This window comes from Lissotriton helveticus, chromosome 8, assembly GCF_964261635.1.
Source record: "Lissotriton helveticus chromosome 8, aLisHel1.1, whole genome shotgun sequence".
Taxonomy (NCBI): Eukaryota; Metazoa; Chordata; class Amphibia; order Caudata; family Salamandridae; genus Lissotriton; species Lissotriton helveticus.
This window is the reverse complement of record NC_136069.1, coordinates 38,320,235-38,342,523: the sequence shown is the minus strand read 5'-3', so window position 1 is coordinate 38,342,523 and position 22,289 is coordinate 38,320,235. Positions and strand designations below refer to the sequence as shown.

At 48.7% G+C, this 22,289-nt stretch overlaps 1 protein-coding gene across 1 annotated transcript in view; it reads left to right on the top strand.

Moving 5' to 3' along the window:
• Nucleotides 1-22,289, top strand: part of LOC144773694 (uncharacterized) — a 274,180-nt gene that overhangs the window by 125,042 nt on the left and 126,849 nt on the right. The window contains 3 exon segments of the mRNA XM_078658842.1: nt 20,203-20,274; nt 20,808-20,903; nt 21,686-21,732. The gene's annotated coding sequence lies outside the window, so the exon portion shown is untranslated.

Genomic DNA, 22,289 nt, shown 5'->3' with positions numbered 1-22,289 from the left:
ACCACCGGTGGGCACAAGCAGACCCAATCTCCATGTGTCCAGTGTGCAGGCAGTTGGTTCCAGAGCGCCCCCAGGGGCGTCCTGGATCCGAAACTGTGTCTCCCCAAATGCAGTTCAATTAAGAGGCCATGACTTAGGTAGAAGCAATGGGAGCAAGTGACTGCATCTAGTCTGGGGCGACCCGCGGTGCCATAGCCAGGACCCCGCAATACCTCAGTAAGCTTCCACTGGAGGGGGAGTGGGGAGGCACAAGCAGACCAACAGCCTCCAATGCACAAGCACAATCAACTAGTCTTTCTGTTCCTTTCTGTGAAACACATTGTCTTTAAATCAGTAGAAAGGGGGTGCTACAGGGCCAGGTCACCATCTGCACAGCAAGGGAGGTGAACAATAAATCAACATAGGGGCCCCCGGCAATTGCTACAACTAGGATGACCACGAGGATCTGCCTGCAGCGCACGGCCAGCTATGTGGGCTCAAAAGATCAGGCTAAGGCACAGCACGCGAGGCAGGCCCAGGAAGCGCCCCCTCCGAATTCAGTCGGACGTGCCACGACAGCCAGCCAATGAGGCCGGTGGCCGCAGGAGAGTGCATGGAGCTTGTTGCTGCGGCAGACTGGCCCTTACTGTGGCCACGCCATCCAGGCCAGTTGGAGCCTCCACCTTAAGAGGGTGGGGGGAGGTATCAGATCCAACCTCAGCAGCTGGTCCACATCTGTAAACAGACCCATAGGGCCCGCCATACGAAGATGCTGGTGCACCTCACGGGGCCTCACCAGGCCAGATCCAGTGACCCAGGAGGACACTTACATCTCTATCTGTGCAGAGATTTAAAAACACAGTGCACTGCAAAGGATTCCTCTGCACTTGTAAAGAGCTCAATTCGAGCTTTTGAAATGCGGCCGTAGTGATAAAGCTGTGCTGCTGAACGCATTTTTAAAGACGTGTTTCAGTCTTTAAAAATGCTCATCGAGGAAGTTTAAACACCTGCAGTGAAGGGCTGTCCAGAAGCAGCAGGAGAGCAGTCACAGATCCTTCACTCCAATCTGAAGCATACATTGGGAATTGTGGCAGTTCTCAGACATTATCATACTCTGGTATTTGGGGCACACATTCTCAGGTGTCAGCCGCCAGTAACATTCTAGAGGCTGAAACTTCATAACTAAATGGGAGCCATCAGTTCTGAACCCTGATAGTTTTAAAACTCTCTTGCTGACAGGACTGTGCATTTTCATTGCTTAAGCCTCTCTTGTTTTAAAGAGCGACATGGATAGAAATTGTGCAGCAGGTGCAGTGGTGCCAGGTACAAAGTAAGGTACCATCTGGTAGCTCCTAAGTTAATAACTTATTATCTGTTTGCGCTAGAAAGAATCTTATTTTGCTAAACTCTTCAGATTATGCAGCAGATACTGGATTATGTGTCAAATGCAGAAAATTCATAAATATGTAGAAAATGCTGCAACCGTAAAATCGCATAATCCCAGTGGCCCTGCTTACAGTCAGCAAATACTTAGGAAAACTTTTATTTTCTAGACAACTTTAATTTTGTATATATTTGCAATTTTACTAACGGTTGATTTGTAGTAAAGTGTATTTACAGTACAGCTACTCTGCCTTTATTACGATGATGAGCCAATAACAAATGCTACGGACCTGATTGGTTCATTGGCGAAATGTATTGCATATGCCATCGATCGGATCTATCTCTTATGAAAAGTTCTGACATTGGCTGTAGGCCTGATTTATTTATTATGAAATACACCTATTAAAGCCAATAGGCATCTAAGAGTGGATTGTTATTGCACCCAGTTAAAGCCTGCAGAAGTAAATTGTTACATGAAATCTCACAGATTTATTTTTAGGTAAGACTTTGTGTTTATTACCCTTTGAACAAACCTTATAGGTGCATGATTTGCATTGCATTAATTCTTTCTAGAATCTTTACAGAAGGTTTAACAGGCCTAGTTGTCTGCCAGGATCTTGTAATAACAAGCATTTACAATGCGCAACCGCCTCGCCTTTGCAAAGGTTTGAGCTATTTGCATTGTAAATAACAACATTTTTATTTATGTGTTGGTTTTGAAAACCGATAAATAAAAGGCATTGTCATTTACAATGCCAATAGCTTAATCTCTCGCAAAAGCGAGACCTATTGCATTTGCAATGCAATAGGTCGCGTATTTACGCGAGTTTGAGCTATTGACATTGCAAATAACAATGCGTTTTGTTTTTGTTTAACCCCTTCCATGCTGATGATGGCCCACATCCGTCATGCAACACGGTGGCCGTGTGCTGATGACGGCTGGGGGCCGTCATGATCCCGCCTACTCTTTAAAATGGCCGCACAGCGCAAAAATTCGCTGCGCATGCAAGGGGTTAAAAAACCAAAACATAAATAAAAGGTGGCACATACACATATATATAAACGCATAGGCATATATATATATATATACGTGCATATGTGTGCGCGTAGAGGTAGTGAGAGGTAGAGTAGTAGTAGAGAGTGAGTAGTAGAGAGTAAAGCGTGAGTAGTAGAGAGTAGAGAGTGAGTAGTAGAGAGTGAGTAGTAGAGTAGTACAAAGTGAGTAGAGAGTAGTAGAGAGTGAGTAGAGCGTAGTTGAGAGTAGTAGAGCGAACGGAGAGTAGTAGAGCGTGAGTAGTAGAGTAGTAGAGAGTAGTAGAGAGTGAGTAGTAAAGAGAATGAGAGTAGTAGAGAGTGAGTAAAGAGTATTAGAGAGTAGTAGAGAGTGAGTAGTAGAGCAGTAGAGTGAGTAGTAGAGAGTGAGTAGTAGAGTGAGTAGTAGTGAGTAGAGTGTGTAGTAGAGAGTAGTAGAAAGTGAGTAGTAGAGAGTGAGTAGTAGAGCGTAGTAGAGAGTGAGTAGTAGAGAGTGAGTAGTAGAGCGTAGTAGAGAGTGAGTAGTAGAGAGTAGTAGAGAGTGAATAGTAGAGAGTGAATAGTAGAGAGTGAGTAGTAGAGAGTGAGTAGTTGAGAGTGAGTAGTAGAGCGTAGTAGAGAGTGAGTAGTAGAGAGTAGTATACACGTACGAGCTTCTGCAACTTGCGCCCCTGGAGGTCTGGTGGCTGTGGGGACTATTGCGTCCACTGCAGGGACCTGTGTGCCACATAATGGTCACATGTTGAAATCCCAATAGACCCTCTCAGCCTTTCATCCTTCTGGAGGTCGATAAAATGAGTACCACTGAGGGGGGGTAACAAACATCCATTATTTAGCACCCATGTGTGAACGTGCGCTTTACAAAGACACTTTATGTTATCTCCGAGCGCTACACGGTCTGTAACCAACAGGTCTGTCATATGGGTCCCTCTGCAGTATGGTGGTATGTAAGCTTCTCAAGGATATATATGTACATCACGTTTTACCCATTGATAACCACCTGACAGATCAGATTTTGCGCACCAGACCGATTGGGTGGGTTGAAATTATACCGCGGCGGGGGCTGGCCTTTCCATTTCCGTGGAGCACGCGGGTGTCCCGTGTTTTAATTCCCCGCTTTGGCGGAGAAGGAATGCAGGGCTGGTCTGTTCAATCAGGAACGCCGCTTGTGGGGGGCCCAACTCCCCTGGGGCCCCCAAATCACACACCGCTGGATAGACCCGACTGCGGGATAGAAATCCAATATTCTAGCCTTTAATAAAGTCAGGTGTGGGGGAGGGGTACCTAATCACAGACACAGCTTGCTGCCCCGCCACCCCCTTTCAGAACTGTGCCAGACCTTTCCGCTAGGGACCTCTAAAGAAATATATCGAAAGTTTACAATACGCATTTGTACTGTACTGTTCTGTATTAATACAAGTACTTACTTTCCTCACAAAAAACAATAAAAGCATGTTCTTAAAACAATACTCTGACACTTGAAGCACATCAGAGCGCGCATAGATAGTTCTCGAGCAGCGCCTTCAAGCTGTACTCTTAAGGGATGGGGCGCTTCTAAACACGGCAGACTAATCCGTACACGTAGACACGAGGCTGGCGTGTGCCTTGAATTCTGCAGACAGTGCCTGCCTTCACGGCCAATCCACCACAGCCCTTTCTTGTCACGGGAGGCTGTGCGAAAAACTGTGAGGCGTGCCATGCCCTCGCTCGGTCACATGGTGTGATCCTGGGCCACAACAGCTGGGAGAGTCTAGATCGAAGCTCAACGCTACTGGTGTGCAGCACTATTTCACAAGTAAGCATCCCTATTCTGCATCACTGTGCTAGTGCCCTGTACAGTTAATTTAACAACAACAAGGGACCCCAATATTAGTCAGCAGGGACCTCGGGGAGCATACTTTTTTTCAAACAACATTGGTCCCAAGCATAGCGAAGTATCAGAACAAAATAAAATATAGAGAGAGTCAATCTATATTTTAGAGAGACATGTCCAGCCGGACAGTGGTCTTTCAGAGATTTTACTCAAAATTCATGTATTCAAATCACACCAGATACCTTCCAACGATCAGCCAGTGTGGACCACAAGCCTGTGACCAGCACTAACAGAACAGGTACATAGGGATGATATAGACAGCAAACAAGGGCGTTATAAGGCAAAACAAGTTACTCTACCAACAATACAATTGTACAGAGTATTACAGCTAAGCACTTTACAACATATAGTAATCATAGTTTAGTTTCCGTGCTTAAGAGCACGCAAGTTATGTGGTTCATGAGGCAAACGACGCAAACTGGATCGGCCCTGCCAAGCTGGTGGACTCCGCTGGAAGTAAGTTGGCACGGTACCCCCTGCAAGAGATGGTGCCAAGCCATGCCAGGCTCCGTGGGCACTCTGGGATGAACACGCTTTAAAAGCCTCAGGTGACGGGATGTTTGAGACGTCCTCTGGAGTCTTTGGGGTCCCTGCTCTCTGTGGGGTACCAGCATAGCGCACTGATTGTACGACACACCCCTCCCATAGCGCCATTCCCCCCCCAATCAGCAACGGTAGCTAATCCGGCATAAGTTGAACAAGTCACAGGCCCTGCATGGCCCTTGTAATTCGGTGCACTAATGCGGTGTGGGCACCTCAATGCCACGGCCTGACATTGGGGTGTATCACACATGCCCTGGTACCCGTGCCCTCTCCCAGCCCCCCCTACCGTGCACCCCATCCCTATGTGCCCCCTATCCGGTGCCTATGCCCTCGCGCCTGTGTGCTGGCTCCCAGCCAGCCCTCCCCCTCCCACGCACACACACACACTGTGCCCTTTTACCTTGGCATTGCCGAAGTACACCAGCGTGGCCAGGCTCCAGTTGAGCACAGCGAGGAGCAAATTTACTTTCAAAGGTGTACCTCCCTGTGTGATCACTTCCTATCCCTGACCATAGATTCCCTCCTGAAGGTGGAGCGCTGTCCCACAGGTATATACCTTGCCATACAGTTACCCCATTCCCTGCTGTGCCCTTTTCGCTAGAGCCTACCCTCCACTATCATTTCCTCTGCTTCCCTGCTGGTGTCCTCTTACCTCGGTTGGTGCTGCCCCCGGTGTGCCCCTGGGGGCCACGGTGCCAGCCCCCGCGCTGTCCCCGGTAGACGCTGGGCAGCAGGAGGAGAGCGGTCAAGGCTAGCCCTGCGGCCTGCAAGATCCGCTTCTGCCGCCGCCTCATGCAGGGGCGAGGAAAATAGGGGGACCCGACCTGGAAACTCAACTTTACTCCACAAACCACTCCGTGCGGGTCGCCCGCTCCAACCGACAGCCGGGCACGCGCACAGGGGCGGGGGTGAAGCAAAGGAACTCGGAGGGACAGACCCCGGAAGGCAGCAAATGGCGGTTCCAAACACCAGCTGGAACTAGGGGCGGAGAATCTCCAAGACTCCCCTCACTCCGGATTCGGACAAGGAAGAGACACCAATGGGGGCGGGGGGGTGACAGAGGGAATGCCGCACGAACCGGTCAAGGAGGGGCGCAAGACCAGGCATGAGTCACGGTAGAATGAGGTACAGAAAGGTGGAGCCTGACCCAAGCGGCCTGAGTTGACCCGAGCTAACATCTGGCCCAAGACTAAACTTTACTACATGAGCTAAACCTAAAACCCTCAGCCGGAAGACTGGGGGGCGTGTTTTTCTTTCACCCCTCTTCTCCATTGGCTGGAGTGTAAACAGCGGGCGTGTTTTTGACTTGTTGTAGAAGAGGGTAGAACAAATGCAAAAAACAGGCCCCTCAATCTGAAAAAGACGGGGCTTAGAGCGAGACAATGATGACATTGATACCTCTTCTCCAATGGCTGGCCGCCGTTTGGGAGGCCAGCCAATGGAGAAGAGGGGCGGGGTTTATCCTCGCTACTCAGAGGCATTAATTCTCGCAGGAGAGACTGCGCATTTGCGCAGACTATGCCAGTCTCGACCTAAAAATCATATATACCACTGCTATATGTGCCAATGGTATATATAAACCACTTTAGTCATTGACTCTAGTGCCCTGTGAGTGATATTTGTCTGAACACTTGTGCACAGCCACCTGAAAATGGGTGCATTTCAGAGCCAAGGCTGGTGGACCAGTCCTTTAGTTTTCCATTCTCTAGTTTCATGGTCCTTTCATTTCTTCCCCTCTTCTCTTTATTTTCATGATTAAAGCTGCTTGCTTGCCTCTCAGTGTGGTGTACTGCAACATGTACAGCCACTGCATCTAAACCACCTGACCACAGTGGAAGACGATTGTCCAAAGGGTTTCACTGCCTTGAACATCGCAAAATGGTCAACATGTTGGATCTAAACGTGGCAATGAGATGCAACAAGAAAACACTACACTATGTACAGTACCATTGCAAGACGACCACCTGCTGCTTTGTATAATTTTTCTGTTTTTATTCTTTTAATTTCTTGCGTACGTTGCTGAGTTTGCAAAGCACTTTATTGTGTGGTGTGAATGAGTGAATAGGCCTTTCTAGAGTGGCCGGTGTGTCACAAGTATACTCCCTGACCAACCCGCTCCTTAACAATCCCGCTCTTTCTTCAACACTGGAGAAGGGCATTAAATCAAGACTAGAAAAGAGTGGTCTAGTGAGACTAGGCCAGCTGTACATAAACAATAAATACTAGACCAATTTAAAGAAACCAAGGAGACAACTGCCATATGGCTCTCTTTCCCGGACAAACCTATAGAGTTTTTACCACCAGCTCAAATGGTCATGAATCCTGGAGGTAGAGGTTGAATATCTAAATGTTATGAATGCTGTGGTTCAGCTAATAACAAGGTCCGTTAAAACATGAGTATTGGATTTGTGAAGGATATTAAATGTGAAGTATGGAAATAAGGCTGAGCTCAAACTAAATCAGTAAACTATAGCATTAACTGCTTCATTTTACATTTATGGAAAGACTATACTGCTGCCCCAGTTTCTTACATAGAATAGACCCAGGTAGGTCTTCCCAGTGTGAGTGTTGTATGAGCGACACAGTTGGTGACTTTTAATTGGCATGGGAGCGTACCCCCACTTATCTCATACTCTGTGAAGGCATCACAGACTATTGTGAAGACAGTAAGTACAAAGGTAGATTGCGCTCCTTTGAGAATGTTTTGGGAATATGAGGGGGCTTACAATGTAAGGAAGGCTAAAGGCACATAGTAACAAATTATATAACCAATTATATGTTGTCAGTCACAGTGGGTCAAGTTGGGAATCTTATGGCCTTAGAAAATTTAACAAGAACACTGATCAAGAAATCAAAAAGACCCTGTCATATATACATGGGAACAGTTTTTATTATGCAGCCTTGTTAGTGCTACGGAAAGTGTCCAGGAGTTATAAAGCATGACTAATGCATTTTAGTGTGGTGAAGCGGAAATGATGTCGCTGTACAGGTGTCTGTGATGCACTACGTGGAGACCTCTAGGACCATAGTTAAAATAATAGCTGAATTAATGACTTACACGCTGCTGCACTGAGTGAATCGCTTGTATCGCACAGATATGTGCATGCCATTTCATAATATATGCATTATTGATACATGCTGTCCATGTCTCACAAGTGTTTGAACTAATCCTATGGCATGCGGTGTGCTCATGCCTTTTTCCCTTATGTCTTTACTTAAATTCGAATAAATTAATATTTTTTAGAAAAAAACTTTTCCCTTTTGGCTCAAGTTTTAAGCCCTTGCAGCAGCACTCTTCTTATTTCCCTTCCAGGCCCAGTGTGCTATATCACATTTTGCTACGTAGAGGGTTCAGGTGCTTTAATGCATGACTAATGTATTTTAGTGTGGACACCAGAACTAGAACGCGTTACTCTAACCCCTGATGCGTGGTACTTGGCCGGGCAGCAGTGATGTCACAGGGGTTAGTGATGCAGTCCAGAAGTCCTCGCAGCGGCGCTCTCGTCATTCCCCTCCCAGGTCCAATGCACTCTATGTCTCTCCTTTCCCTTCTCCCTCACTCGTCCCCTCTTCAGAGTCCGGGGTCTGCAGCTGTCACTGGTGCTGCTGACCTTTGCTGCTCCCCTCAAAGCTCCTTTCAACTTAGTCCGTCGTCTCTTTCAGTTACTCTCAGCCCTGGGGCCCGTGATTTCCTCTTCCGGTCAGCGGGGACAGAGACAGCACCAGCAGTGAATGCCGTCACTTCCGGCCTCTTCCTCGGCTCCAGCAGCTGTTGGGGTGGAAGGATCCTCGGTCTGTGCGGTGACCTTCACCCTCTGACCCCGGACGTCACCCCCGGCCTCGGATTGTCATCTTCACCGTCCCAGGCCGAGGGGGAGAGGGCTCTGAGCAGGGGTCTGCGCAGGTAGAGTCTACAGACCCCCCCCCCCCCCCCCGCTGAGGACAACCTGAACTCAGCACCCCCCCTTTAAGGCATGCCGGGTGGGGGCTCTGGATACAGGGGCAGGTGGGAGCTCTCTGGACACAGGGGCAGGTGGGGCTCTGTGGATACAGGGGTAGCTGGGGGCTCTGGATACAGGGGCAGGTGGGGGCTCTCTGGATACAGGGGCAGGTGGGGGCTCTCTGGATACAGGGGTAGCTGGGGGCTCTGGATACAGGGGGATGTGGGGGCTCTCTCGGCACAGGTGGGGGCTCTGAATACAGGGGCAGGTGGGGGCTCTCTGGATACAGGGGCGGGTGGGGGCTCTCTGGATACGGGGGCAGGTGGGGGCTCTGGATACAGGGGAAGTTGGGGGCTCTCTGGATACAGGGGCAGGTGGTGGCTCTCTGGATACAGGGGAAGGTGGGGGCTCTCTGGATACAGGGGCAGGTGGGGGCTCTCTGGATACAGAGGTAGCTGGGGGCTCTGGATACAGGGGGATGTGGGGGCTCTCTCGGCACAGGTGGGGGCTCTGAATACAGGGGCAGGTGGGGGCTCTCTGGATACAGGGGCAGGTGGTGGCTCTCTGGATACAGGGGCGGGTGGGGGCTCTCTGGATACGGGGGCAGGTGGGGGCTCTGGATACAGGGGAAGTTGGGGGCTCTCTGGATACAGGGGCAGGTGGTGGCTCTCTGGATACAGGGGAAGGTGGGGGCTCTCTGGATACAGGGGCAGGTGGGGGCTCTCTGGATACAGAGGTAGCTGGGGGCTCTGGATACAGGGGGATGTGGGGGCTCTCTCGGCACAGGTGGGGGCTCTGAATACAGGGGCAGGTGGGGGCTCTCTGGATACAGGGGCAGGTGGTGGCTCTCTGGATACAGGGGCGGGTGGGGGCTCTCTGGATACGGGGGCAGGTGGGGGCTCTGGATACAGGGGAAGTTGGGGGCTCTCTGGATACAGGGGCAGGTGTTGGCTCTCTGGATACAGGGGCAGGTGGGGGCTCTCTGGATACAGGGGTAGCTGGGGGCTCTCTGGATACGGGGGCAGGTGGGGGCTCTGGATACAGGGGAAGTTGGGGGCTCTCTGGATACAGGGGCAGGTGGTGGCTCTCTGGATACAGGGGCAGGTGGGGGCTCTCTGGATACAGGGGTAGCTGGGGGCTCTCTGGATACAGGGGCAGGTGGAGGCTATCTGGATACAGGGGAAGGTGGGGGCTCTCTGGATACAGGGGAAGGTGGGAGCTCTGGATACAGGGGCAGGTGGGAGCTCTGGATACAGGGGCAGGTGGGGGCTCTCTGGATAGAGAGGCAGGTGGGGGCTCTCTGGATACAGGGGCAGGTGGGGGCTCTCTGGATACAGGGGCAGGTGGGGGCTCTCTGGATACAGGGGAAGGTGGGGGCTCTCTGGATACAGGGGCAGGTGGAGGCTATCTGGATACAGGGGAAGGTGGGGGCTCTCTGGATACAGGGGCAGGTGGGAGCTCTGGATGCAGGGGGATCTCTCTGGATACAGGGGCAGCTGGGGGCTCTCTGGATAAAGGGGCAGGTGGGGGCTCTCTGGATACAGGGGTAGGTGGGGGCTCTCTGGATACAGGGGCAGGTGGGGACTCTCTGGATACAGGGGCAGGTGTGTGTGCTCCGGGCTCACTGCAGACCCTGAGAGTACTGCGCTCTTTCTCTTCACAGACTCAGCAGCAGCAGGGCAGATAGCACTGTGCACACCGGGCATGTGATGCACATTTAGCATTGTGTGCATCTAAAACGCCCTCTAGGGCTGATGCACCAATCCAGGATGCGGGCCAGTGTTTACTATGCATACTCTTTGTAATTAAGAGACCACGCAGCTGATATGCATGACTAATGAGGCACCCTGCGATGATGCAGGGATTTATCCAAAAAGGGGTTTGTTTATCCCGTCTTGCGTGGTACTTGGCTGAGCTGGGTGTTGGACTCGCACATTGTAGTGTTGGTTTCACTGCACTCAAATGCACTGTTCGCTCATTTTAAGGCTAGTGCACCGAGCACCTGTGTCATGCGCGCTGCATGTGCCTGCTGTTTGAAAACAATACTGTGGCTGCTGTCATCTCAACCAGGCACTGGCAGCAACAACACTGTACTTTACTCTTGTGCCTCGGCTGGGCTTGTTTCTCTCTCCAGCCTCGCCTCCGCTGTACCACGTGGCCTCAGAGCCAGGCCCTGGTAAATAAAAGGTAATACAAGACGAAGCAGTGCACTCACAAGTAGGATCGGGGGTGGCACCTTGGCTGTTGGTTTTTGGCAAGGCGCCTTCCCCTCTGTGGCTATAGTGTCTTGTTAGCCTCCTGGCAGCACCCGGTGCAGAGTGGCATGGTAGACGGCAGTTCTGTTATTTCCTTGCTGCTCCTAACCAACCGAGGAGAGTGTGTTATTCACCAACAAAGCTTAGCTGACTTTAAAGGCCCTTTGAAATTGCTCTCTCCCACATTTAGTACTAAGTAGTAATATCACATGTGTGGAGATCTCCTGATAGAAAAGATAGGCGTGCTGCAGGATGAGAACTCCACTCCTAGGTTTGTGAATAGCGCTCTGTAGTACTTTAGTACAATTATAGTACTGCTAAACATACCACAAAATGCCGTTTGTACTTGGGTCGAATAATGGAGTTTGTCTCTGTGAGCCCCAAAACCTTTGCCTACCAGCTATCCGGTGGGAAAATCTGCTTGAAGGGAAAATAAATCACCCTCAATATTCAATAAAAGTATACATTTTCAAAGCTTACACAGATCTAGTGCTTATCAACCTCTGCGTGCCTCTTTTCATCATGGTAAAACTGGTATACTGCTGATTGGCATAGTTAGCATATTTGTAGGGCCCTAGTATATGAAACCCATAGTGTACCAAGGGCTTCAAGTTGAATGTCACTAATGGGCTACAGAAGTCATTGTGTGACCCACTACAGTGACAGCGTAAAGCATGTCTCCACGCCTAACAATGTAGTCTGGGTGTGAAGTTTTAAAATGTAAATTCGACTAGCCAAAATAAACACTTTTTAACAGGATCAAACTTTCCTTTTAAGTATTAATAACACATGAAACTGAGATGGGGGGAGTCAGTGGTCTTAGCGCTAGCGTTGTAGACTGTGGAACTGAGGAAACATGTTTGCATTTTAGACATGTAGATACATATGGTTATTAAATAAAAAAAATCGCATTCTGTGAATTTTATGACATTCTTTTGTCTATTAGTGACCATTTTTTCATCTTACTTTAATCCTACCCCAGGTCCCTAGTGATCACAGATTCTCCCTTCTATTTTGGAATTGCTCAACATCGACAAAAAGCAATGGCAAAGCCAATAGGTCAAGACTTGATCGATGCTTGGTCTGAATTGAAGGTATATTGAGTTGGCCGAGGCAGCTGTTTTACTTTCACTGACGTAACAATTGAAAACGGATAAACGTGAGGTAGATGCTTCGCTCTGAGAAGTGTAGGCACTGGGGCAAGGGGTCAGCCCAAGTTTGACTATCGTCACTGTGGCTAAAGCAGTCTGCTCTTTCACGTTGGCACATCTACACACAAAGCTGCTCCCAATCAGTGCCAGGGACTACAATGGCAATGTGTGCTTGTTGTGACCAAAAACTAGTTTTGCTTTTAGCCAATGTTTTTTCCACTCACAGCTGCATGTACACAACTCTTTAAAAAAAAATTTTTTTTACTTTAACGAACACGGTGCCGTCTTCACGGACACCGCGCTATGCAATGTACTAGATGTTGCTTTTGGTATTGTAAATTAAATGTTTTTTAATTTTTTTAACGGCATTGCCATTTACAGTGCCAATAGCTCCAAAATTCGCAGTTGCGAGATCTATTGCATTGTAAACGCTTGTTCTTTCTCTGGAACACCTATGCCTCCTGGTGGGCGGTGTTGGAGCCTCTGACAGCGTCAGCTGCTTGGGCGGATGCCCCTGGCTCGGCACAGCTGTTTCACTGTTTCCCCCCGCGGCTTCAGCGTCGGACTGCTTTGTATCCTTCTCCTCATTGCCTCCGTCAGCATCCTCCTCCTTGTGTCCTCTGCTGGTGTTCCCATTTCCCTCGGGAATCTCTGTTGTCCCGCCATCACCTACTCTGCCCCTTAAATGCTCGAAGTCCTGCTTTGGCCTCATGAGACCGTCCTGAATGTCTTGAGCGAAACAACCATATCTGGTTGGGAAGGATGCGGCCGTCTCTAGAAAGTCCTGGGGGCAAGCCCGACCTGATCACACCCCGACCTGATCACACTGCCCTCCCATTAAGAATGGAAGTGAGGGCCATTCAGTCACCGTACACTGAGACAAGAAATCTACATTTGATTGCAGCTTCCCTGGCACATGGAAGGCCTGAAAGGAAAAAGGCTGTAAAGCAAGGAACCAACAGAGAACTTTAGGGTTCGAGTCCTTATACAAAGCAAGCCAAGTAAGAGGAGCATGATCAGTAAGTAAAAGGAACAAACGCCCTAATTTGTTTTTTTGGGGCTGAATGACTCCTGCCTGGATGTCAGACCCCAAGTACTCTATGTGGTTTGTGCCAAAAGTGGTCTTTTATGGGTAGGGCCTGCTTGGTGCAAGGTATTCAGGCTCTGTTTTAAATGATGAAGGTGTGTCCCAGTCAAGACAGTGAATGGCTATGTCGTCTAAGTATGCAACTGTGTACTTGTGGTGTGTTTGTAAAAGAACATCCATAAGTCTTTAAAAGGTGGCGGGAACACTATGAAGGCCAAATGGCAGGACCTGAAACTGATAGAATCCGGTGAGAATGGGAAAGGTAATCTTTTCCTGTGCTTCTGGAGTAAGGGGTATCTGCCGGTAAACATGTGGAGAAGTGTGGCTCAGGGGTTAGAGGCAGCAGACCCGAAAGCTGAGATCGGTCCTGGACCAGGGTTCAATTCCCCGCCTCGGCGGGTCTTGGGCTAAAAATTCCACGGACTCGATAATTCTCGCCCCGGTGCCTCCTCGACTCATGGGTTCACACTCTGCGACTCTGGGCAATAGCTTGCTTAATCTCCACAACGGCCCCTCGCGGCGGGATGCCTGACTTTCACCTTGTGGATACCCTGCTATCTCACAGGGGAATACCAGGAAGGGTTCCCTAAGCAAGCGCCGGGAAACCCACTGCGGGTAGCTGTGCGCTATATAAGCTCAACTACATTTACATTTACATTTACATTTACCCTTTTGTGAAGTGAATTGTGGACATAACTCTGGCATCTCCTGGCCTTTCTATAAGTTTGTCCACACAGGGCTTGAAGTAGGAATCAAACCACGAGATAGAATTCAACTAATGGAAGTCAATACAAATCGAAGACTTAATCTGGTTTGGGTACAAGAACAACTGGAGAGCACCAAGCGCTCTGGGAAGGCTCAATGATATCGGCCTTCAACATGGCATCTACCTCCTGCTCTCCTCCTGTCTCCTAGCAGCCGGAATATGATGGGGTGTTTGTTTTACTACTCTTGACCCCTCTGTGATGATATATATATATATATAATTTGTGCTCTGTTACCTCTTGTGTGGCCTCCTCAGCCCCGGTCCACCACGGCTGTTCGTGCCGATTGAGTGGAGGGCGGGCGCCATTTTGGGTGCAGACTGAAGGCTGCTTGGACCGCAGTCAGCGGTCCAGCTGCTCGGGGGTGTCCACCATCAAAACGCGATGTGCCCTCGTGCGCGCAGCAGACGAGCGCAGCGGGCGCGACCATGGCGCGCCGGAGGTGCGCCAGAGGTAAGCCCGTCTGCGCTTGTCCGCGCCTCGGCAGTACCCAGGGCCAGGAGCCCTGATCCCTCCGTGGTCGAGAATGCGGCGGTAAAGATCTCATATAACCGGGATACATTGCTTAAACTAGGTAGCGTCTCCTGTGGGTCTAGAGACTGGGACGTCCGGAAAGATAGGACGAGGGCTTGCCCTTTCTGTCAGTTTCGCTACAACTTGAGTCAACCTGCTCCCGCCCTTCCCTCTGGCCTTAAAACTAATATCCGAGCGGCACTTATTAATGCAAGGTCCATGGTTAAACATGCCGCCGATGTCCACGATTTGATCATTGACGAACAACTTGATCTCTTATTTGTCACCGAGACCTGGCTGAACGATTCATGCTCGCCAGTGGTGGAACTAGCTATCCCTAGGGGGTATAAGATAGTGAGGGTGGACCGCTTTTCTGGCAGAGGGGGTGGTGTTGCCATAGTGTTCAGAGATATATGGTCAATTAAGAAGGAGTGCACAAGGGTGATCCCAGAGGCCGAGGTATTAGAATTCTCACTGGCCCTGTCTCCTCAGTTTTCTTTAGGTGGGGTACTGGTCTATCGGCAGCCGGGTCCACCAAGCACTTTCCTTAAATTTCTGGACGAGATTATTGCCTCCCGGGCTCTCCAGTTCTCCAGGTTTCTTCTTTTAGGTGATCTGAATGTACACCTGGAGGACCGGCTGGCTCCTGGGTCGAGGGACCTGTTGGATCTCTGTAATGTTACTCATATGACCCAGCACGTGCCGGCGGCCACCCATATTGGTGGGCATGTATTAGATCCAATATGTTCGAACTTCGAGCTCAGGGTATTAGCCCCTAGGCCTGTCACCTGGTCTGATCATTTTTTTATCTGCTTCAATTGGAACATAGGCCGCTCTACTCTGTCACCCGGTATGGTTGTCAGTCAGTATCCACAAAAGACTAACATCCCAGCTCTAGCTAGAGCTTTGGCCCTTACATCTCCGGTCAAAACCGCCGACTTGGTTGAGGCAGTGGAAAGTTTTTCTAACTGGATCCGCCAGGCAACTAATTCACTTTCCCAGTCCGCGAGGAAGGGCCCCCCTCGAGGCTCTCCCTCCCAACCTTGGTTTAACAACTCCCTTAAAGCTTTGAAAATAACATGTAAAAAACTGGAGCGGGGCTGGCGCCGCGAGTATTGTCCTCGTGCGAAGGCGGCACTGCGGGCCGCTCAGAGGGAATATTATGCTGCTATTAAAGAAGCTAAAGGTAACTTTTTTGCTGACAGAATTTCTAAAGCTAACAACAATAGCAAGGAGATTTGTGCTATCGTACGCAGTTTTCTGTCCCCTAATGCAGAACTTCCCCCCTCTCCGAACTCATTCCAATGGTGTGAGGATCTATCTAACTTTTTCACTGCCAAGATACAAAAGATTCAAGATAGCCTACGGACTATCCCTTTAGGACAGTCCCCTCTATCTGATCAGCCTGCCTTATGTCCCACTGTTCCCAGTCAATTCTTTACACATTTTTCCGTTGCCGAGGAGAGAGATGTCCTAGCCATACTCAAGTCACTAAAATCTGGCTCACCGGCAGACCCCTGCCATGCTAGGGTCCTGAGTGGGGTGGCTGAGACAGTAGTGCCGGAGGTAGTGAAGCTGGTGAATGACTCACTCCAATCTGGAAGGGTGCCTGTGCAATGGAAACATGCAAAACTCCTCCCCCTTCTCAAGAAACCTTCTGCTGACCCCTCACTTCTTTCCAACTATCGCCCCATTTCCCTCCTACCAGCCCTGGCTAAGGTGTGCGAGAAGGTGGCTTTCAAACAACTGGAGAGATTTGTGGAGGCTACAGGAGCTTTACATCCAGCTCAATCTGGATTCAGAACTGCATTTAGCACTGAAACGGCCCTTGTGGAAATTTCGGAGGCTATTAGGGAGTGTCTGGATGCAGGCGGCAGGGCGGCTCTGATTTTACTCGACCTCTCTGCCGCCTTTGATACGGTACCCCATCTCCAGCTCCTCTCCCGTCTGTCTGACATCGGGATCAATGGTACAGCTTGGGAATGGATTAGATCCTTTTTGGATAATCGCTCCCAACAGGTGTGGATGCCCCCTTTCTCTTCATCGGTTTCCATGGTAGCAACAGGGGTGCCTCAAGGGTCTACCTTGAGCCCCCTCTTGTTCAATATTTACCTCACCCCCCTGATCGGTCTTGCGGAGAGGCTGGGTGCCAAAATTATGGCATATGCCGACGACACCCAGCTTCTCTTTACCTGGAAGGGGGATGATTTGCAAACAGAGGTGTCCCATCGCTGCTTATCAGCAGTTTTTTCATGGATGGCCCAGGCTAGCCTGAAATGTAACGAAGAGAAGTCCGAGGTGCTCCTCTATGGTCATTTTCCACCTGCCTTTAGAGAGTCTCTCTGGCCTCCCGGATTTCCTTGCCCCTCAGGAGACTGCGGTGTTGCAAAAAATCTGGGAATTTGGTTTGGGGGTGATTTAGGCTTTCACGAACAGATAACGTGGCTGTCTGGGGTGTGCTTTGGCACACTATAAGCCCTGAGAAGATTTTTTCCCTTGCTTCCCCGCGCTGCTAGGGAGACGGTGGTCAGGGCCCTAATACTGGCACGCCTGGATTATGCCAACGCCCTTTACCTTGGCATCCCAGGATATCGTCTGGGAAAATTACAGGTTATCCAGAATGCGGCTGTTAGGCTTGTATTTAATATCCCTAGATGCCTAAGCGTGCGCAACCAGCTGAGTAATCTGCCCTGGCTCCCTGTTGCCCAGCGAGTGCATTACAAAGCACTGACTATGACCCATAAGGCACTTCATGGTCAGGGACCTGCCTATATTGGTGCCAGGCTGTCCCTCTACATTCCCAATCGCCCTTTGCGGTCTGCTATGCAAAGACGGCTGGTGATCCCTAGATTTCGGAGAGCGCGTCTGGGGGGGATGTCCTTTTCAGTTAAGGCCTCAACGCTCTGGAATGGGCTCCCTCTGGATCTCCGGCATATTGAGGAACTGTCCGCATTCAAAAAGAGGCTAAAAACTTATCTGTTTAAACAGTCTTTCTAGTCCCTCCGGTCTCTCATGTTTTCTTTCTCCCACGCGCCAGGACACTCTTGAGTAGCAGTGCGCGATGTATAAATTCCTTTATAACATAACATAACATTGTGTTCTACCAAAGAGGTGCGACCAGAGTTACCCGACAGTAGGTTAGGACGTTTGTTCAATAGAGCGGTCAGTTCCTTCTGCTCAACTGTTAGGTTGTCTCCCATTTTAATCAGTCCCTCTGTATTATCCACCAGGCGCTGGAGTGGAATGTCTAGTGGTTTGTTGACATTGACGTGAATTATAGCGATACTGATGTTTATGGTACTAGATGGGTGTTCTTCCCAGGCTTTTAGAAGGTTCACATAGCAGACCTGCCCCACCCGTCCTTGTGTGGGATGGAAACCCTATACATCACTGGAGTGAATTTATCCAGTATTTGATAGGGGCCCTGCCATGTCACTAATGACTTCTTTCCAGTACTTGGATGAAAAATTAATACTTATCTCCCACAGAGAATGCCCTTAGTTTGGTACCCTTATAGTAGGGCTGTTTCTGGCAGGCTTTGGCTTTCTCCATATTAACATGGACATCTTCCAATTGAGTAGCAAGGGTTTCTTTTAAGGCAATACTATATGTCAGTAAGGGCTTACTTTCATCCTCCTCTTCTGTAATCTGTTCTGCAGCCATATCAAGAAGAGCACTGGTTTTCTCCTGAAAAGTAGCTCAATTTGAGGAAACCATGTTGACCTCTGTTCACGCGTACCGATGGCGAGCAGCACTGAGGGTAACTTCCGGACCCAATCCCTCCCCGACTTATGGATAGCTTTCCTTAGAATAGTTTTAATGGTTTTGTTGTATATCTCGACCAGGCCGTCTGTTTGAGGGAGATAAACTGCAGTCCGAATCTGTCTAATGCCCAGCAAACTACATATCTGTTCAATCAGGCGAGACATAAAGGTGGTGCCCTGGTCAGTTAGAATTTTTTAGGGAAAACCCACTTGAGAGAAAAAAGAAATGGCGACTTGGGCTAATGACTCAGTAGCCCTGGTCAAGGGTTTGGCTTCCGGATACCGTGTTGCATCATCCACTAATGCTAAGATATATTGGTGTCCAACGGGTAGACTGGGTCAAGGGGCCTACAAAGTCCATACCCACCCGCTGAAAGGGTACTTCAAATATGGGGAGAGTTTGGAGTGTGGCACGAGGAAGTGAAGGGGGGTTGACTAACAGACATATGGGACAAGGTGCATAAAACGTAGCCACCTCCTGTTATACCACAGTCCAATAGAACTTCCCCAGCAGATACTTCAGGGTGTTTTCTTGTCCATAATGACTACCCTTGTCTGACAATGAGCTAGATGTATGAGCTGGTCACGAAACGCCACTGATACCAATAGTTGTTCTCTTGTCTGTACACTGTTTCGAGTTATCCTATATAACAAGTATTTTTTATACAAAAGAATGGATCTACCTATTGTGGGTCCTCTTCCTGCGCTTGTTCACAGGCATACATCAATGAACTATAATCCTTCTGGGCTATCCGAAAACAAAATCCCGCGGTCTGGAACCCATCTGATGATGTATTGCAAAATTGCATTTATATAGCGCTTACTACCCATGAAGAGGCGTCAAATTGCTTTTTCGACGAGTAGCACGCTACTCCGGAACCCATAAAGGATTAGTGTTGACTTAGTATAGTGATATATGAAAATCATTTGAGTGGTGGATAGGCTAGTCAGTTATTTGTATTCAAAAGGATAATGTAAAGGTACAAGCGGTTGTTGGACAGGAAAACAAATGAGAGTGGGTCCGTTCCCTTCTCACATTACAGGATTTTATTATTTTAAGAAGCTTCTTTGACCCATCCCACCATAGGGTTCGTATTTGTCAGGTTGGATATGTACTAGTGAAACCTAGGCAAATCTGTACCTAGTAACACTTTTTCGGGAAGAGATGGAACTATCCCTACCTTTCGCAGTTGGGGTTCACAATCTATCTCAATTAAAACTTCTGCAAGGGAGTACGTTTTTCTATCGCCATGCACACTGGTGACCTGTACAGACTCTCCCTCCTGTATCTCAGTGTTAGGTGTCCTCTCTCTGCTAACCACAGTATGTGACAGCCCGTGTCTAACAGGTTGATTACAGGTTCACCATTTAAGTGGACTTTTTTCTGTACTTCTCTGGGACCTCCCCGGTGACTCATATATGCCCATTGGGTGTAACCCACCTCCATGGGCTCACTAGCATGGACATGTGAGGGACGGTGCAAGCATTGTGGACCCTGTACTTGCCCGCTTCCGCCAATACTTGGTTTTAGGTGTATTTTAGGAGGGGCTGTGGTTCTACTTTCTGTTGCCGGAATTGCTCCCCGGGTCGGGGTTCTAGGTGTTCCTATGGGGAGTGAGGGCGGAAGTGCCAACAGCCAACGTAACTGTGAGGTTGAGGTGTTGTTTTACCCAGGCCCCAGTGTTGGTAGGCGAGGCCTCCAGATATTGCTCGAGATACACTTGGCAAAAAGTGGGGATGACCATGTCAAAAAGGGACACTTTCCTACATACACTTCCTATTGTTGGTACGCAAGATTTCTCCTGGAGAGAATGAGGAGGGAGCTTTTACTGAAAGATATAGCAAACCATTGCGTGTCAGTACAAGAGCTCTGTGATCACTGTCCTTGCGATCTAAGATATTCATATCGTCCCGCAGGTGCCAAAGATCAAAGATGACGTTGGGGAGCAGCTTGAGACATGATGGAGACACATAGTCAAACAGGCAGACGTACGTAGTCCAAAAACATTACTTCATCAAAAAATGATTGGGGGAGCAGCTTAAGCCATCATGTAGACTCACAGACACCCCGTCATCAAAACCGATGTAGGGGCGTAGCTTGAAGGGTCCAAAACCTTGAGTGTTCTCATCGGAGCAATCTATGGGATACTGAAAAAGAAACAGGGAGACAAACTAGGCCGGATGCAAAAAACAATCTATCTCTCCTTGGTCTACCTCTCCTCTCTCTCACCCCTTGGTCTCTCTCTCCTCTCTCTCTCGCTTCCTCTCCTCTTCTCTGTCTTTCTGTCTCTATCTCTCTCTGTCTCTCTCTGTCTCTATCTCTGTCTCTCTCTCTCTGTCTCTGCCTCTGTCTCTCTCTCGCTCTCTTTCTTTCTTTCTCTCTCCACACAAAGACTGTTCATGGACCTTGGGAGTGTGGGTTTTTTCTGGCTCAGTAACAGAGGCCTATTACAAGGCTGTCTGAGATTCAAAATGTCTGGTTTTTAACGATCTCACAGAATTGTTTCTTCTATTTTCCTTAGGCTTCAGTCCCGCAAGCTCCTTCCTCCCTTCTCCTCCTCCTCCCTCCAGAGACCATCTGTGGTCTCCACCTCCAATGTCCCTATATTAAAAAAAAGGTAAGTGTTCTTTTAACCCAAAAAAACCCTCAAAACTATTGGAATTTTTCCAGCTTTTGTTTCTGTTTCTACTTTATGTGTACACTTGTATCACTTTCGCTTTATTTCTTCTATTTTATCCTTTCTTCTGCTTTATTTGTTTTTCCTTTGCCCTCCTGTCTCCTCACTACCACCTTTATCATAAGAATAAGACACACTTTTAGGCCACCAAGACTCGCCACTAAAAGAGATAAAACAGGTGATCTTAGGACTGTTCCTGTAAGAAGGATTCTGTGCATGATTGTTAGTTTCACCTCCAGTTATGCCCCACAGATTCAACTTCAGCATCTATGCCTGTACTGTCCTCGACCTCTTCCTTTCCAAGGCTGTCACCATCATACACCTGGTCAGCCGCAGTTCTCCATAGACCATGATGGGGCTTCTTTTTCCATAATTTGTCCGGATTCAGGGGTCTCCTTCCTGGCTCTTTGGTCCTCCTCCCTCTGATGGCAGCTCCTGGGTCTCGATTCCTCCTGGCTATCGTCCATGCTGTGGCACATTGTTGCATTCCTCGTGAGGCAGGGCGCCCTTTGCGAGAGCGGATTCTGCATTTGCCGTCCCCTGCTTACCAGGGCTTTATTGAAATGTTTATCAACATTATAAACCATTTATAATCCTTCCTTGGTTTTCTCTCCACACTTTTTAAAGCTGTTTTTCTCTTTCCATCTTGTAGTATTTTTTTTCTTTCCTTGTCACCAGTCTTTCCTCTCTTTCTAACAGTTCTTCTGTGTCTTCCTTCACAGGTCCTCGTCGGGCTGTTGAGGGAGTCATTGGGACTCCACCTCCTCACGTAAGTGTCACTAGCGCCAAGATGCTCCTTCCGGAGCGATAGTTGCGCTCTATAAATAACCAATACAAATACAAATACTATCCACAGGCAGGGTAGGCAGAAGCTACATTTTCCTAAATGACCAAAACTGCTAAATCATACACTCTTCTATGTATGCAAAAATACAACACTCTGCTTCACTCTCCACACTGCAAGCAAGACTTAATTAAAACCATGTTTAAAGATTTGCACATATTAAACCCACCTGCTACTTTTCCCTTAGTTTTACTTTTGACAAATAAAAAATATGACACACACGTACTGGCATCTTACATTACCAGATAAACACGTCTACATATGTCACACACTGAGCACACTGTGCATGCTTCACATTGCCTGGATAGTCCAGCACTTTTCTTTCTGCAAGGCTAGGATCTTTGGGGGATACTAAAGCTCAGTGTTTCTAAATTACCAAACTAAATCATACATTCCTCTATAATTCTTCCTACACAAAATGATGATTCTCTTCTTCACTCTCTCATCCACTAGCTATATGTAATTAAAACCAAAATCAATAT